At 45.2% G+C, this 15,142-nt stretch overlaps 1 protein-coding gene across 7 annotated transcripts in view; it reads right to left on the bottom strand.

The window, feature by feature from the left end:
• The window catches only part of KIAA0232 (KIAA0232 ortholog), a 75,524-nt gene extending 62,054 nt beyond the window's left edge, over nt 1-13,470 (bottom strand). For 3 of the 7 annotated variants that reach the window (XM_032219580.1, XM_032219583.1, XM_032219587.1), the window contains exon 1: nt 13,305-13,470. The gene's annotated coding sequence lies outside the window, so the exon portion shown is untranslated. Of the gene's footprint in view, nt 1-12,684; nt 12,795-13,304 lie in introns of all 7 variants that reach the window. The other 4 variants (XM_032219581.1, XM_032219585.1, XM_032219584.1 and 1 more) reach the window with 3 other exon arrangements.
• Between the last annotated feature and the right edge of the window lie 1,672 nt (nt 13,471-15,142).

Genomic DNA, 15,142 nt, shown 5'->3' with positions numbered 1-15,142 from the left:
AAGCGCAGCAATTTCAAAGCTTCCCAACGCCTCCAATGTTGTTGCTGGCCACCCCATATGAAAAAGCCTCTACTTCCCTTCCTAGCGGGCCCGAGAAATAGGCAATGTGTCCAATATATTGTTATATCGTGTCACTTTCAACTATGCCTCATTAACAAGAATGAATACTTTCTTGAACACACATAGCTGCTATCAGATTTCCTAAAAATGCCCTAATTGATTCATAAATATCAAGTCGTTTTCAATACAAAACCAGTCATTTATTAGGGGTACCATTAGGCAAGATCTCTTCGCAGTCAAGTCTATACTTTGTTTGATTTATCTCTGAACTTTACCCCTGCTCCCTCCCCTCAGTTTGTGTCATAAATCACATTACCCTATAAGATGCATCCCTCCCAAACCGGCTGCAGTAATCTGAGATCCGACTCCAGCCGACAGTATGCATGGAATGCACTTCCCCTCATTCTGTCCCCATGACAACACTGAGAGTTGACATTCAGCTTCCCTCACTTTCCAAAAGCAACCTGTGCGAAGCAAAAACAATTTGAGTATAGGATTTAAGGCTACGTCCTCCCCTCAGACTTGTTTGGTAAACCTTTTCTCCCACCAAGAATGGTCATTGCGGAGCTCGGTATTTATCTGCCTGTTTCTTATAGGTTTGTGCCGCTTTAGCCAGCCCTTTTTTGACATTTTCCTAGGTTGCCTTTAGCATTGACATCCAATCAGTCAAGTTGATTGAGGAGGGGGGATCCCTTGGATACTCAGGCATTGGAACGAAGTCCATGCCACTCACTATTTTGTACGGTGTTAGTCCTGTGCTACTGTGAACAGCATTATTGTATGCAACCTCAGCAAAAGACAGAAGGTCTGCCCAATTGGACTGCTGAAAGTTCATGTAGCACCTCAGATACTGCTCTACCATAGCGTTCAGTCTCTCTGACTCCCCCCATGGAGCTCGGGTGAAAAGCTGAGCTAAGGTCCTGGGATGACCCAATGGACTGCAGGAAATCCCTCCAGAACTTAGATATAAGCCGGACCCCTCTGTCTGAGGTAATTCTTTGAGGTACACCAGGAAGGCGATAGATATGCTACAGGAACAGTTTGGCCAGCTTGTGAGCTGAGGGTAGTCCGCTGCAGGGTATGAAGTTTACCTGTTTGGAGAACATGTCTATTACAGTTCAAATCACCGTGTTTCCCCCACTTCTCAGCAACTCTACTATAAAGTCCTTTGCAATATCCTCCCACAGCCTCGTTGGCTCTCCTACTGGTTGCAGCAGTCCAAGGTGTTTTCCCGATCATCTCTTCATTGTGGCGCAGGTGATACAACTTTTCACATAACTGTCCACATCTTTCTTTATGCCTGGCAACCAGAACTGGGCTAAGTGTAAAGTCTTTAGGAATCCAAAGTGGCCTGCCGGTTTGGCGTCATGGCACCTCTGGAGAATTAGGGTGCATAGGGATTCCAGAACGTACAGTTTCATCCTCTTCCATGCGAGGTCATCTCTTTTTGTCAAGATTTGTTGGTTGTTTCAGAACCAGGGGTCTGCTAGCAGTTCTGTTTTAAGTCTCGTGGTTACGTCGCTTGCTGGTTGTCTTGGTGGTCACGGTGTTGTCGTGGTGACCCAGGTGGAGGGCAGTTGGTTTCTGCTCCTGGCCCAAGAGGAAAGAGGTGAATCTGCAGAGGAGAAGAAGGAGGGAGTTGTGCGGCTCTGTGATGTGCATCGGGGAACCGGGGAGGAAAACATTTTCAGGTGGCAGTGCCAGCTGTACGTCCCATTTTTGGATTCAGGCAAGGGATTCCAGCGCTGGTGCCCGAAACTGCTTTCCTCCCTGATTTGGGCGGAGGCCAAAAAAGTGACTAACTGCCTGAAAAACACTATTCCAGGTGGCAAGGATTGCTTTTTCGGTCTCCGCACGCTGAAACTGCCACTCCCGCATTTTCATGATGGCAAGTGGCTCCGTGAATTGCATCAGAGAATTGGGCCAACGGGCGGTGGTGGCTGGAAAGGAGAGACATTTGGCTTTCAGGGCTCCTGCAGGGCTCGGCTCCTGGGAGGGCTTAGGCAGTGGCGGCTCCTTACATTGCTGGGGAGTGAAGTCAGCGTGGCCATTGTCTCCCCTGAGATGCCCACTAAGTCTCTGAGATACCTCTCGCTTGCAGGAGAAGTAGGGCAGCGTAAAACAACGCCACCTTAAACCAAAGCCTCTGAGTAACTGAGAAACAAAGATATGCTTGGAACCTGCCTTAAACCATTGCTCGAAAAGAGCAGCTTTCTGAAAATGTTTTCCTTCCCAGTTCCCCCTTGCACATCACAGAGCCGCGCACCCTCCTTCTCCACAGACTCACCTCTTTCCTCCCAGGCCAGGAGCAGAAGCCGACTACCCTCCGCCTGGATCATTGGAGAAGGGGCAGGCAGAGCTGCTAGCCACCTTGTCTTATATCTCATGTTCAGCACACATTTTGCCAACCAAGTCCCGACCTCCATGCTTCCCCGGGCCACTTGTGGGTAAGGGCCAGCTGGTGGATGGGCCTACCTTCGGACTATAAGATGCACCTACCCAGATTTTCACCCTTTTGGGGGGGGTGTGTGCGAATTATACTCTGAAAAATATGGTATCTTTATCTGTTTTCACTCTCATTACTGCACTAAAGCAGCAAACGTAAGAGTTTTGAGCTGTTATAAAAAAAGGATATCTTATACTAACAAAAAAAAACTATTACAATATACCAGTCTCTGTCTCCAGGGGAGGGTGTTTCCAATGGAATGTCATTTTTCTTTTGCTTATTATTTTCCTACCTGTTCTTATCCCAGTTTTTTGTCAGTTTTATTGTGCCAATGCTAGAAATCACAGTGATTACCTAGGAATCTAGAAGCTTCTTCAGAAATTTGAAGCTATAGTTTCAACAACATAACATCACTCTGAAATGAATGGTTTTGGCATCATGCACAGCAGTTTAAGGAATTGACAGAGGACTCATGGTTGAAAGTCATAATTGCATAATAGTGGAATTTTACACAATTTTGAAGATAGCTCAAATCTCATTTTACTTTCAGAACCTCTGCGCACAGAAGAATACAAATAATTATTTAAATCACTAGATGCACAATTCAATATCTACACAGTGCTAAATAGACACTTAATTGACATGAGCTGATAGATAGACTACTGTAATGCGCTCTACATGGGGCAGCCCTTGAAGAGTATTTGGAGACTACAGCTTGTCCAGAATGAAGCCGCGCGAGCGATTGTGGGTGCACCTCGGTACACCCACGTTACACCTATCCTCCGCGAGCTGCACTGGCTACCTATTGGACTCCGGATGCGCTTCAAGGTGCTAGTCATTACTTTTAAAGCCCTACATGGTATCGGACCTGGGTACTTGAGAGACCGCCTTCTGCCAATTACCTCCTCACGACCGATTAGATCCCACAGATTAGGTCTCCTCCGGATTCCATCAACTAGTCAGTGTCGATTGTCGACCCCCCCCCCCGGGGGAGGGCCTTCTCTGTGGCTGCTCCGGCCCTCTGGAACGATCTCCCCGTGGAGATTCGTACCCTCGCCACCCTTCAGGCTTTCCGCAAAGCCGTTAAAACATGGCTGTTCCAGCAGGCCTGGGGCTGATGAGTTCCCAGCCCCACTCGAATTTGTTGCGGCTGTTGATGAGTTTTTAATCTGTTTGTATTTGTCTGTCTTTTCGTTTTTTTGTACTTCCCCTTTCCCCTATTTAGTTTGTTAGCCGCCCTGAGTCCCCTCGGGGAATAGGGCGGCATACAAGTTCAATAAAACTTGAAACTTGAATTTCCTAATAAATAATGGCCATAAATCTCGGAACCTGAAGATAAAATGGAAAATATTACTTTATTTTCAGAAGGATTGAGTCAGTAAGTGTCAGGTTCAAAAAAAAAAACAAGAAAGACAGGTTGACGTTCTTCTAAGCAGTTTCTTTTATTGTTGCTCACCTATAGACAGGAATTTTGTCAAACTAAAGCAACTTACTTATACCAGGAAATATATACTCTGGGAATCATTAGGGAGTAGCTGTTCTGACCCTTTTTCTCCCATACAAACTATCTAAACTGGACTGTCACCTGTTATTCTGGAATGTAGTTCCTCCATCCTAGGAAGCTGGGCAACATTCCTTGTCAGAAAAGAAGGAAGTTAGCTAGAAGTGGGCAAACCACAAAGCACTCCTCATGAGTCAACAACAAGATTGAAAGCAGAAACTGAGAGGAGTTGATGGGATGATGCATATTGGGAATTAATACAATGGGACTGCTAGCATGTTTTTATTATTTTAATGTGTGGTTAGCTGCCCGGATCACGTTTGTGAAATTGATTGACTTAATAAATAAAAAAATGATTTAATGAATAAATACAGCAGTCTTCCCAGAATGTCCGTTGGCTTACCTGAATGGTCGTTCTCTAGGCGCTGCGGGAGTGTCCAAGCATGGGTTAACTTCAGCTTGCTGCCCAAGGACTGAGTTCAAATCTTTGTGTAGCCACGCCTCCTGTTGCCCACAGAGGCTCAGTTTTAAAAACGAAGGTATCTGATCCAAGGGTTGCTATATGGAAAAGTCTGTGTCTTATGGTGCAAGGTCCTGCACCCTTCCAAGAAAAAACCCCAGGGCAGGGTTGGACACTCCCGCAGCACCTAGAGAATGACCATTCAGGTAAGCCAATGGCCATTCTCCTAGGTGCTACTTGGAGTGTCCAAGCATGGGACATACCCAAGCTATGTGGTCCCAGGGTGGGAAGAAGGAACGTCCCAGTTAACAGGGGCCGCAAGGACCCACTGTAAGACCCGTCTTCCAAACGAAGCCTCAGCCGAGGCAAAGGTGTAGTCTGTAGTTTTGAATGAACGGAGACAGTGAGGACCAAGTGGCCACCCGACAGATATCCTCAATGGGTGCTTGAGTAGCCCAGGCAGCCATTGTTGTGGCGCTCCTCGTGGAGTGTGCTTTTATACGAGGAGGAACAGGCCTGGCTTGTTGCTCATAGGCCAACTTTATCCATGCGCGCAGCCAGCAACCTATGGTGGAAGATGACATCTTCCTGCCCATTGAAGTAGGTTGGAAACAAAGAATGATTCCGACTTGCGAAAGAAGGCCGTCCTCTTTTTGTACACCCGCACAACATGACGCACATCCAGCTTGTGCCAGACCCGCTCCCTGGGATGGCTAGGGTGCGGGCAAAAGTCAGGGAGGATCACCTCCTGCGTTCTGTGGAATAAGCTGTTAATTTTTGGTAAAAAGGCCGGGTCCAATCTCAGAATGACCCTGTCCGAATGTATGATACAAAGGTCCTCCCTAATGGAGAGCGCAGCCAGCTCTGAGATTCTGTGTGCCGAGGTAATGGCTATGAGGAAGGCAGTTTTGAGCGACAAATGTCGAAGACTAGCCAAGCGAATAGATTCGAATGGCGGTGATGTTAGGGTCTGCAAGACAATTGACAAGTCCCAAGTCAGATAACGGTTCACAGTCGGGGGGCGTAAGTTAGTAGCCCCCTTCAGGAAGCTGCAAACCCTTGGGTGTCTGTTGAGCAGTTGAGAATTGTCTCTGGACAAGATGGTGGCCAGGGCTGCATTCTGCCTCCAAAGTGTGTTGGGGACAGGACCCTTGTCCAAACCGTCCTGTAGAAAATCCAGGATTTGCGGAATTGTCGCAGCCGTGGCTATGATTTGATGGGAGTGACACCAGGAAGAGAAACTGGTCCATGTCGTGTCATAGATCCGCACAGTGGAAGGTCTCCTGGATGCCTGGATAGTGCGGATGACTCTGTCAGAGAAGCTGTCCTGCCTCAGGAGCTCCCCTTAAGTGCACATGGCCAATTGAAAACTGACTAGGTCAGCGAACCAGGACTTCCGTGGCCAGTGCGGAGCCACAAACAGTACCTCGGCTCCCTCCAGTAGGATCCTCCTGATTACCTGAGGTATCAGTGGGAGGGCAGGAAACGTGTACAGCAGTCCAGGGAAGAGCATCCGTCCCTTCCGCGTCGGGCATTGGAACCTTGAAATAAACCGGGGGAGCTGAGCATTCTCGGGACTGGCAAATAGGTCTAGAATCGGGAGACAGAACCTCTGCGTCAGCTGGTGGAACAGAGATGGATGAAGCTGCCACTCTGAGTTGCTGATGGTTGTTCTGCTCAGCCAGTCTGCCATCATATTGTTCTCCCCGGAGATGTGCTCCGCCCTCAAGGACTCAAGGTGCCGTTCTGCCCAACGCCCCAACGCTTCTGACTCCAACATCAGGGCCGTCAATCGAGTGCTGCCCTTATGATTGACATAAGCCTTGGTGGCAATATTGTCCATCAGAATGAGGATATGACAGCCCTGAATGAATCGATGGAAGTGGCGCAGGGCAAGTCTGACAGCTCTGAGCTCCAGCCAGTTTATGTTGTTGGCGAGCTCCGCCTGCAACCACCTGTCTTACGTCTCGTGAGTCTGTAGGGGAGCGCCCCAGCCTTATAAGCTGGTGTCTGTTGTTATGACCAGGCGCTCTGGTTCCTTGAAGGGGGATCCCCTCGCTAGCGCTGGGGATTGCCATCACCTGAGCTACCGAACCACTCTTGGGGGAACGGTGACCACCCTCTTGGAGTTGCTGACCTTGCGTTGCTGTATGGGGAGAAGGAACCACTGAAGTTCTCGTGCATGCAGCCACACCCATGGAACAACAGCAATGCATGAGATCAGCTTCCCCAGCAGCTGAGACAGTCACTAGAAGTGCTGACCTGGATTTCCTGACCTGGCATACTAGGGATGTGATGCTGTCCCTTTGCTCCTGTGTGAGGAAGATCCTGCAGGTTCTGGAGTCGATCACAATGCCCAAGTGTTGAATCCTGAAGGTAGGTTCCAAATGGCTCTTCTCCAGATTGATGGAGAACCCGTGTTGCTATAGTGCGTGGACAGTGCCATCGAGATCCTGGCGTGCCCTCTGTCTGGACGCCGACATTAACAGGATGTCGTCCAGGTACCAGGCGATCCTCACCGGACGAGTCCTGAGGTGTGCAGTGACAGCAGCCAGGAGCTTGGTGAAAGTCCTGGGGGCTGATGACAGGCCGAAGGGGAGCGCTTTGTATTGATAATGTTGGTTTGCAAACTGGAACCTCAGGAAATTGTGATGCGCTGGATGAATGGGAACATGCAGGTACGCTTCCTTCAGGTCGATTGAAGTCAGAAAGTCGCCCTGCCTGATGCAACCCAAGATGGTCTGGAGGGGCTGCCTCTTGAAGCGGTTGTACGCTATGTGGATGTTGAGTTTCTTGAGATCCAAAATGGCTCTCACCCCTCCCGAAGCTTTGGGAATCAGAGAGAGGATCGAGTAGAATCCCCTGCCTTCCTGACCCCGGGGCACCTGCTCTATGGCCGCTATGTCCAGTAGATGCTGGCTCTCCACCTGCATCATTTGTTGCTTGTGGGGCGACTTTGGGATGGGGCAACGAATGAAGGACCGAGGAGGAAGGGATAGGAAGTCTAAGGTGAGACCATGACGAATGGTGTACAGTACCCAAGCGTCCGTCATTGTCTCCTCCCACTGATTGGCATAAAGCTGTAGCTGACCCCAGATGGGAGGGGACCGCTGATGGTCACTTGGATCTGTGAAAGGAGCGGTTGGAGAACCCCCCCTCGAAAGGACCTGCGGTTCCCCTGCTGCCTGGGTCTGTCCCTGAAGGACGCCCTATCCTAGGTGTGGTCCTGTGATTGGGAATAGGACCTGGCAAAGCTCTCCGAGGTGGAAGGGGATTCATTGTTCCGAAAGGACTGCCTACGAAAATAAGGCCGACCTTTGTGGTCCGGTTTCTTGGTGACCACTGGTAAAAACTTCTGTTTGTCCTTGGACTCAATCAGGACAGAGTCCAAGGCCTCCCCATATAGCTTGCCACACTTGAAGGGTGCCGAGGCCAACTTCCACTTAGCCTTCATGTCTGCCTGCCAGTGGCGTAGCCACAGTAAACGGCAGGTGGTCACATTTGAAGCCATAGCCCTTGATGAAAATTTGGTGGCGTTAAGTGAAGCATCGGCCGAGTACTCAACCGCCGCAATGATCTTGTGGCATCCATACATATTATTAGTGTGATCATGGGCTCTCTGAATACAATTTGAAGTATTTATGAATTCACGGAACATGTTAAGTAGAATTAGTATGTTAATTAGAATGTCCTATAGGCCTTTATGAAATACTTTGCTGGAATCAAGATATATTATGCCTACAACATTCCTGAAATCTATTAAGTTACCTGATCCAATAATTAGATTGTCAATCTGGTAATACTTGTTTCTATCAAATACATGCCGAATTATTCTAAACACACTCATTTTCATTCTGCTCACTTTATTGTCTGCTCTAGAATCTAGTCTGAAGGTCAGATTGCCTATCTCCCTGTGTTTCCCCATCACTACAATTTAATACCTCTCTGAAAAATCTGCAATTTATGTTTCAGAACTATCACCCATATCTCTCTGGATACTTACAAAAATATTGTTTATTTGTTCCTTCATTTACTTCAATCTACATGCTCCATTAGAGCATTGTTTTTATCTGAAGTCTTTTTTTCAGGGTTTTCATGTTCAGCCACCACAGGATAAAGTTTTTGTAAACAACCTCAACATTCTTAAGACAAATATATTTTTCCCTTACAAAGTATGCCTTATTTCTTGCCAACAGGGCTTTCTTTAATAGTTTTGTCTAAAAACTAAATATCCATGACACACTTTGTGGAACTCTTAACATTCACTTATAATGTTCTTCTTTCCCTTTCCATTCTTCTTTCATGGGCCAGGAATACAATGAGAACACCAAGTGACTTTTCAGAATTTTTCAACTTCCTTCCTCTAAGACTATGATGACATAGCTACAGCTATTTTATTTTTTCCCTTAGTTATAATTATAAATGATTATTTTCTGCCTTTCTCTTTTTGTTTTTTACAGACAGTAACTTTGTGATAGCATATTTACTAGCTGATCTGAAAATTCTTCATTCTTGGTTAGGAGCTGGGCATTTGCTATTCTGATTACTTCTCCCATTACCAGAGTAAGTTTGCATTTGCATAAAATATGTCAAGAGTGCAAACATGTCAGGAGAAAAGTATATCTGTTTTTGAATCTCAGGTTCCCATACTAGCCAGGGATTACACTACAGGTAGTACTCATCTATCCGCTACAATTGGGACCAGCAACATAGTTGTTAAGCAAAGAGATTGAAAGGAAAAATCATATGACCATGACTGTGCTTACAATTTTACTTCACCTTCCTTTATTTTAAAGTGTTAGATAAATCCCAAACAGCCAATAGGATTTCTGGAATTTGATTCAGGAGAAAGCCAAGTAAAAAGGGAAATCCTATAACTCCTTTTCACCTTCTCCCCCATGCTTTAAAATCTTCCCCTTTATACTGGCATAATGAGCAAGAAGAGAATTGAGGTTTGTATTTACATTCATTGGAAAAGAAAGGATTACAAGAGAGTAAGCAGGGACGCAACAGAGAATATATATCAAAAGGACCCTGCTGATGTTTTTAAACCAGGTTTAGAAGAAAACAAAAAAACTTTACAGGTAGTCCTCAACTTACAACCAATCATTTAAGAACCATTCAAAATTATGGACTTTTAAAAAAGCTACTTACAATCTGTTCTCAAAGTTATGACTTGCCCTCCTTCCCATCAAACTAATTCAGGCACTTTGGCAATTGCCCACATTTATAACCAGTTGTAATGCCCCACAATTACATGATTGTAACTTGCAAAATGTTTTGCTATTTTCTGCCAGAAAATGGCAAAAAACTATAGATACTGGATTTGCTTAACCACACGATTTCCTTAATGAATGTGGTGTCTTGCTTTAGAGCCATTGTAAAAATAGTAGTAAAATTGAAGCTGATCACATAATGCTTGACTTTGCAGCTGCAACAATTTACATCCAAAATTCCAGACTTCATTGTAGTCATAAGCTGAGGACTACCTGTAATGTGAAACTGATTAGAGCTTGTCAATTGTAGATAGCAACTGCAAGAATGCTAATCAGCTAATTAAGATCACCGAGCCCAACTTGTTAACTTGTTCTCAATACTTTTTAGGGAAGTACTCCAGTACGTGAGAGAAAAGCAGCTCTGGAAGAGAGCTTGCTTAAACAATCTCTTGACTGGGGGGGGGGGGGGGGGGGCAGTGGGAGAAAAAAAACCAAGGCACAGGACAAAATGTACTATCTGATTGAAATAGTGAAAGTGTGACAGAGAAAGAGAAAGAAGCATATTGTGAAGGTCATAAATGCAGGCAGTGCTTGCAAAGTTACTTTTCATCACCATCATAACTGCAAACGATCACTGTCCAAGGAAGTCACTAAACAAAAACTATTTGTACTGACATAGTGGAGAAAAATTGTTAGTCTCCCTTGAACTCAGTTGACAAACTCCTATTAGCTCCCCTAGTTTACTAATACCATGGAAATATTCACAAATGTGATTTATCTCACTCTATCTACCCTTTCCCCAAATAAAGTACCAATCACTGTTAACAAGCAATCACTCCATTCACATATTATACTCTAACATAAACCATATAGTTATCATGTTTATACACTACACAAACTAAAATATATTAAAATATATTAATTTAGAAATAAACTTTATTATATTTTGCATATTATTTTTGGGTTTTTGTAGTTTTAAAAATTATCATATTCTGCTAACGAATATATAAGCACATTTTCCGACATTGAATTGAGATGGTAGAATAGCCTTATTTATATTACACCTTTATTTTGTACAACTGGAGGCAGCACCCGCCTCCTATAACAACAAACCTGCAAGGTGTGTTGGGCTGAGAGAAAACAACAAGCCCAAAGTCACCCAGCCATCTTTATGCATCAGGACTACAACTCATAAAACACCTAGTGTCTAGTTCAGCACCTTAACTACTATGCCAAACTGACTCTATAACTTAAATTGTTATACAATATAACTGGGGATATTATAAAAATCTTATGCCTTCATCTGTCTTATCACCATTTACAATATTGTGTGTACAATATTGGGAGTGGGGGTAGGACTGACAAAAGCAATTCTACAGACAGAAAGAACATGAACAATAGTTACTATGGGAGATACCCTTCGGCATAGCAAAAATAGGAACTAGATAAGTGAATAATGTTGAACCTGTTAACTTTTGACTCTAATAAAAAAGTAGGCATTAAAATATTGGCAGCATTATTAAAGATGCAGAAAATCAATGGTGAGAACTCACTGAAAGACACTTGTGAGAAATACTTTTGCATGACAAAAAAGCAGAACCTGAAGTGCAACTGCAAACCCATTATTCTATGAGGATCACAGTGATTCATGGAACATTATACATTTTAAATACAAATTTTAAGCGGGGGGGGGGGGGAGCTCAAACTGTACATTTGAAGTCCCAGATCTGATTTTCTGATGAGCATTCATCACGTATTCAGAGACTAACATTTATTTGTTGATAATGAAGGAACAGAAACACTGTAGTTCCAGGGACTAGGTCTGCATGAAACCAAGGAGTTGTCATAGTCAGAGAAACTGTGCTTTACTATACTTAATAATCTTCAGGACTGAAAACAACTACTGATATACAAATTGAGAATAGATTACACAAGCACCCTGTTAATTAAGATTGCAACATATGCATGTCCTGGTTCAATGGGGGGGAGGGGTGAAGATGCTGTTTTACAATCCATGTACACAATCCACACAAGTATTTCTTAATTGGATGAGTAATTCATTCTAAATAGTTGAAACTCCTCCTTTGAATATTTAAAATAGGTGTCAAATGCTACCTTTCAATGTCTTATTTTTAATCCAGGATAACATCAAAACTATTTTAACCTCCCTTAAACTTTGAGATTCAGGAGTTGGAAAAGTTTGAAGAAAAAGCTTTTTTCCAGAGTAGTCTTTTATTTCAAACCACATACTAAGCTTGGTTTATTAGGAATTTATATTATACTTTTCCACCATATTAAGACTTGTAAAACCTTTCAGACAAATAATTGCTTTCAAGTACAGGTACTGTAATACGATCAGCATTTCAACTGCAATTTAGCAGGTAACTCATCCAAACATTGATATGACACAGATGAATAAGCAGTTGTGAGCAGGAAAGCTAGTAATATGTTCCTTAGGCTTGGTTCAGATAGTCAGCAATATCTTTATGTGAAAACCAGTGTTATCAACACTGTTGATTAAGCCACAGTTTTAATGGGTAATTTTCAAGGCTTCCTCATATTCCTGTAGTGATCTACTCTAGCAACTATACAAGAGCGGTTTGTCATTACCATCTTTGGGGATTCATTTTTTTACTTTCAAGCCTACACGTTAGATTTCCTAATGGTTTCTCATCCAAATAGCAACCAGTTTAACACAGCTGAAGTTTTTCAAGATCAACCAAGGTCACCTATCTATTACTGGCAATGCATACCTGGAACAAAAAAGAGTTAAGAACGTTTGGTTCCTACTTTCATCTGGGCACTATTTAATACCTAAAGTATAAGCCTAAACCATCTTGAGTACACTTAACACAAAAATAGTTAAATCAATGCAGTAAACACCAAAGCCAACAAAACTGAATCGCTACTTATTGAGCCTCACGGTGCAACCATACTATTCAGCAAAACCCGTAAGAGTCCAAGCCAGCAAAAACCTCCAGCAGCCAAACAAGGTGCGAACCTGCAGCAGCCAAGAAAGCAGCGCTTCTCACAGCAAAGTCTTTGGATCTTCTCCACCCTCTTGCAGTTCAGCACCGCAGTGCCGAACCATCCAAGGACGAAGAAACGGATCTGAACAAAACCACAGGGGGTGTATTGTTAAGAAACGCGTCTGTCATTTGGGAAACCAAGCTGTTTTCGGTAACTGCCTGCCTTCAGAACCGACCTCGCGAAAGGCCGCTGGCCGAAAGATCTTTCACGAAGGCCGTAGTAGCCTCCCATCCCGGTCGGAGCGACCTAGTCCCCTGGGCGGCAAGCCGCGGCGCGGACTTGCTCGTTTTACTGTCCCTCCTGCGGGAGGCAGGCGGAGGCGGACAGGCCGAGGGAACGCGAGCATTCTTTCCCTGAGGGGGCGCCCCGCTGCCCCTGACGCCGAGTCAGCGGGGCCTCTGGATCACTCGGCGGACAAGGCCGCCAGGCCAAACCAGGATAGGCCTGCCTCTCCAGTCCGTTCTCGCCTTACAGCGCCACAGGCCTCAGCAGGCCGGACAGGCAGGGGGGGTGGGGGGAGGAGAAGGGGAGGGATGCGGTACAGCGCTGTCCGAGGAAGACGGCAGCGGCCTCCCTCAAGGTCGCCCTTACCTGCCGGGGCCTCTGGCGACCCGTCCCAAGTCAGGCGGCGGGACCAAGCCGGAATTCGCCCGAAGAGGCGTTACGTAAACCGGCACCGGCCCCGCCGAGGGGAGGAACGAAAAGGCGGGGCGCGCTCGCCGGCCACTGCGCAAGCGGCTTGCTATCCGCTGACTCCGCCCCGGCCTCCGCGGGGAGGGGGAGGAGCTCCGTGTGCTGTGGTGCCTCTGTCGTCGGAGCCTGACGCGGAAGTGGGGGGGGGGTGTGAGGTGGACCCTCTCGGCGTCAGGTTCAAGCCGGTGGACGGGCACTCGAGCTTGTGTAACGGCGTACTGTTGCCCTTTTTGTCGCTTGGGTTGAAATGTGATGAAAGTGGCAGTCTGGTATAACTAAAATCGAACGTATTTATTTCTAGACAGCACTTTCCCTCTTGTCGCTTTTTCAGTACAGCTTTTTTGCTGATTAATGCCCACTTTTTTTTTTTGAAATTTTTAAAAGAAACAAGTTTTACAAATATATGCCTCCCCTCCCCCCCCCCGAACCCAACTCCCCCCCACCCACCCCCCAACCTCCCAGAGCAAATACAAGGTATAAACATTAACATCCATATTCTAAAATAAGCTAACAGACTTTAGCATCATCCCTCACTTCAGGGGTGGGTTTCAACCGGTTCGCGGCGGTCCCTGCGAACTGGTTGGTCGCTGAACCCGGAAGTAAGTAACTTCCGGGAATGGCGAAGGGCGCGCCCGCCTGCCCGCGGTCCTTACCCGGTTTCTGTGCTTCCACGCATGTGCAGGATGCATACAGCGCCTGCGTGATCATCCAGGAGCAGCTGGAGCGTCCTGCCGACTCTAGTACGTATGCGTGCACCGCACACGTGCACGAGGATGCCGCCGGCCCCGTTCCAACCGAACCGGTTGGAACGGGGCGAGAAACCCACCCCTGCCTCACATGTACTTTAACTCACCTTTGGTACAGCTAACTTTAAGCAAATTGTATCCTTCCTTGCTCATTCACTCATAAACTATCTGGAATTTCTTAGTCCCATTTTTATTCTGAATATAGTCAATCCATCTTCTCCATTCCAGCTTGTATTTCTCATCTGAATGGTCCTTAAGTTATGCTGATACTTTAGCCACCTCTGCTAAGTTTGTTACTTTTAGTGTCCATTCTTGAATAGTAGGCAATTCTTCCTTCTTCCAGTACTGCGCCACCAATAGTGATTAATGCCCACTTTTAAATTCAACTGACAACAATGTTTGAATGGATCAACTTACAGTTGAGGAAGAAATGCTTAAAATAAACCCATTGAAATGGACCAATCGTTAATAGGCTTATCTAAGAGCTTTGTCAGACTTAAGGATAAATTCCCAATGGCTGAAATCAGACATAATGTGAAACCATAAATTAACGATATTATGACTTTCTATCGTGTGGAAACTGAAGCTATGGTGGCTTGGGTTATAATGAGGCATGTCATAAATCATGGTTGGTAAGCACTGTGACTGGCTTTACTTATTTACCTATGTAAACTCATACAGTATGCTAACCATAGGCATCTCTTAAACACAACAGTAGCATTTTGATAAGTGTCTTACAACTTTAAGATGAACCCTTTAGGTTTTGAATCATATCGCATGTAAGTATGTAAAAAGTGCCAACCACTTTTATCTGGGAAGATAGACCAATTGTGGAGATTGAATATATTATATTTAACTAGACAATAATTGAGAAGAAATGGTATCAAGAAAGAAAGGTGGATATTTGATTCAGGATTAATTACTCTTACGTTTCTGTATGATTTGGGATAGATAAGATGCTATGGTAAATTTTCTATGAATTGATCACAA

The sequence above is a fragment of the Thamnophis elegans genome, chromosome 6 (genome assembly GCF_009769535.1).
Source record: "Thamnophis elegans isolate rThaEle1 chromosome 6, rThaEle1.pri, whole genome shotgun sequence".
Classification (NCBI taxonomy): Eukaryota; Metazoa; Chordata; class Lepidosauria; order Squamata; family Colubridae; genus Thamnophis; species Thamnophis elegans.
Note: the sequence above shows the minus strand (reverse complement) of the source record. Positions and strands in the feature narration are given on the sequence as shown.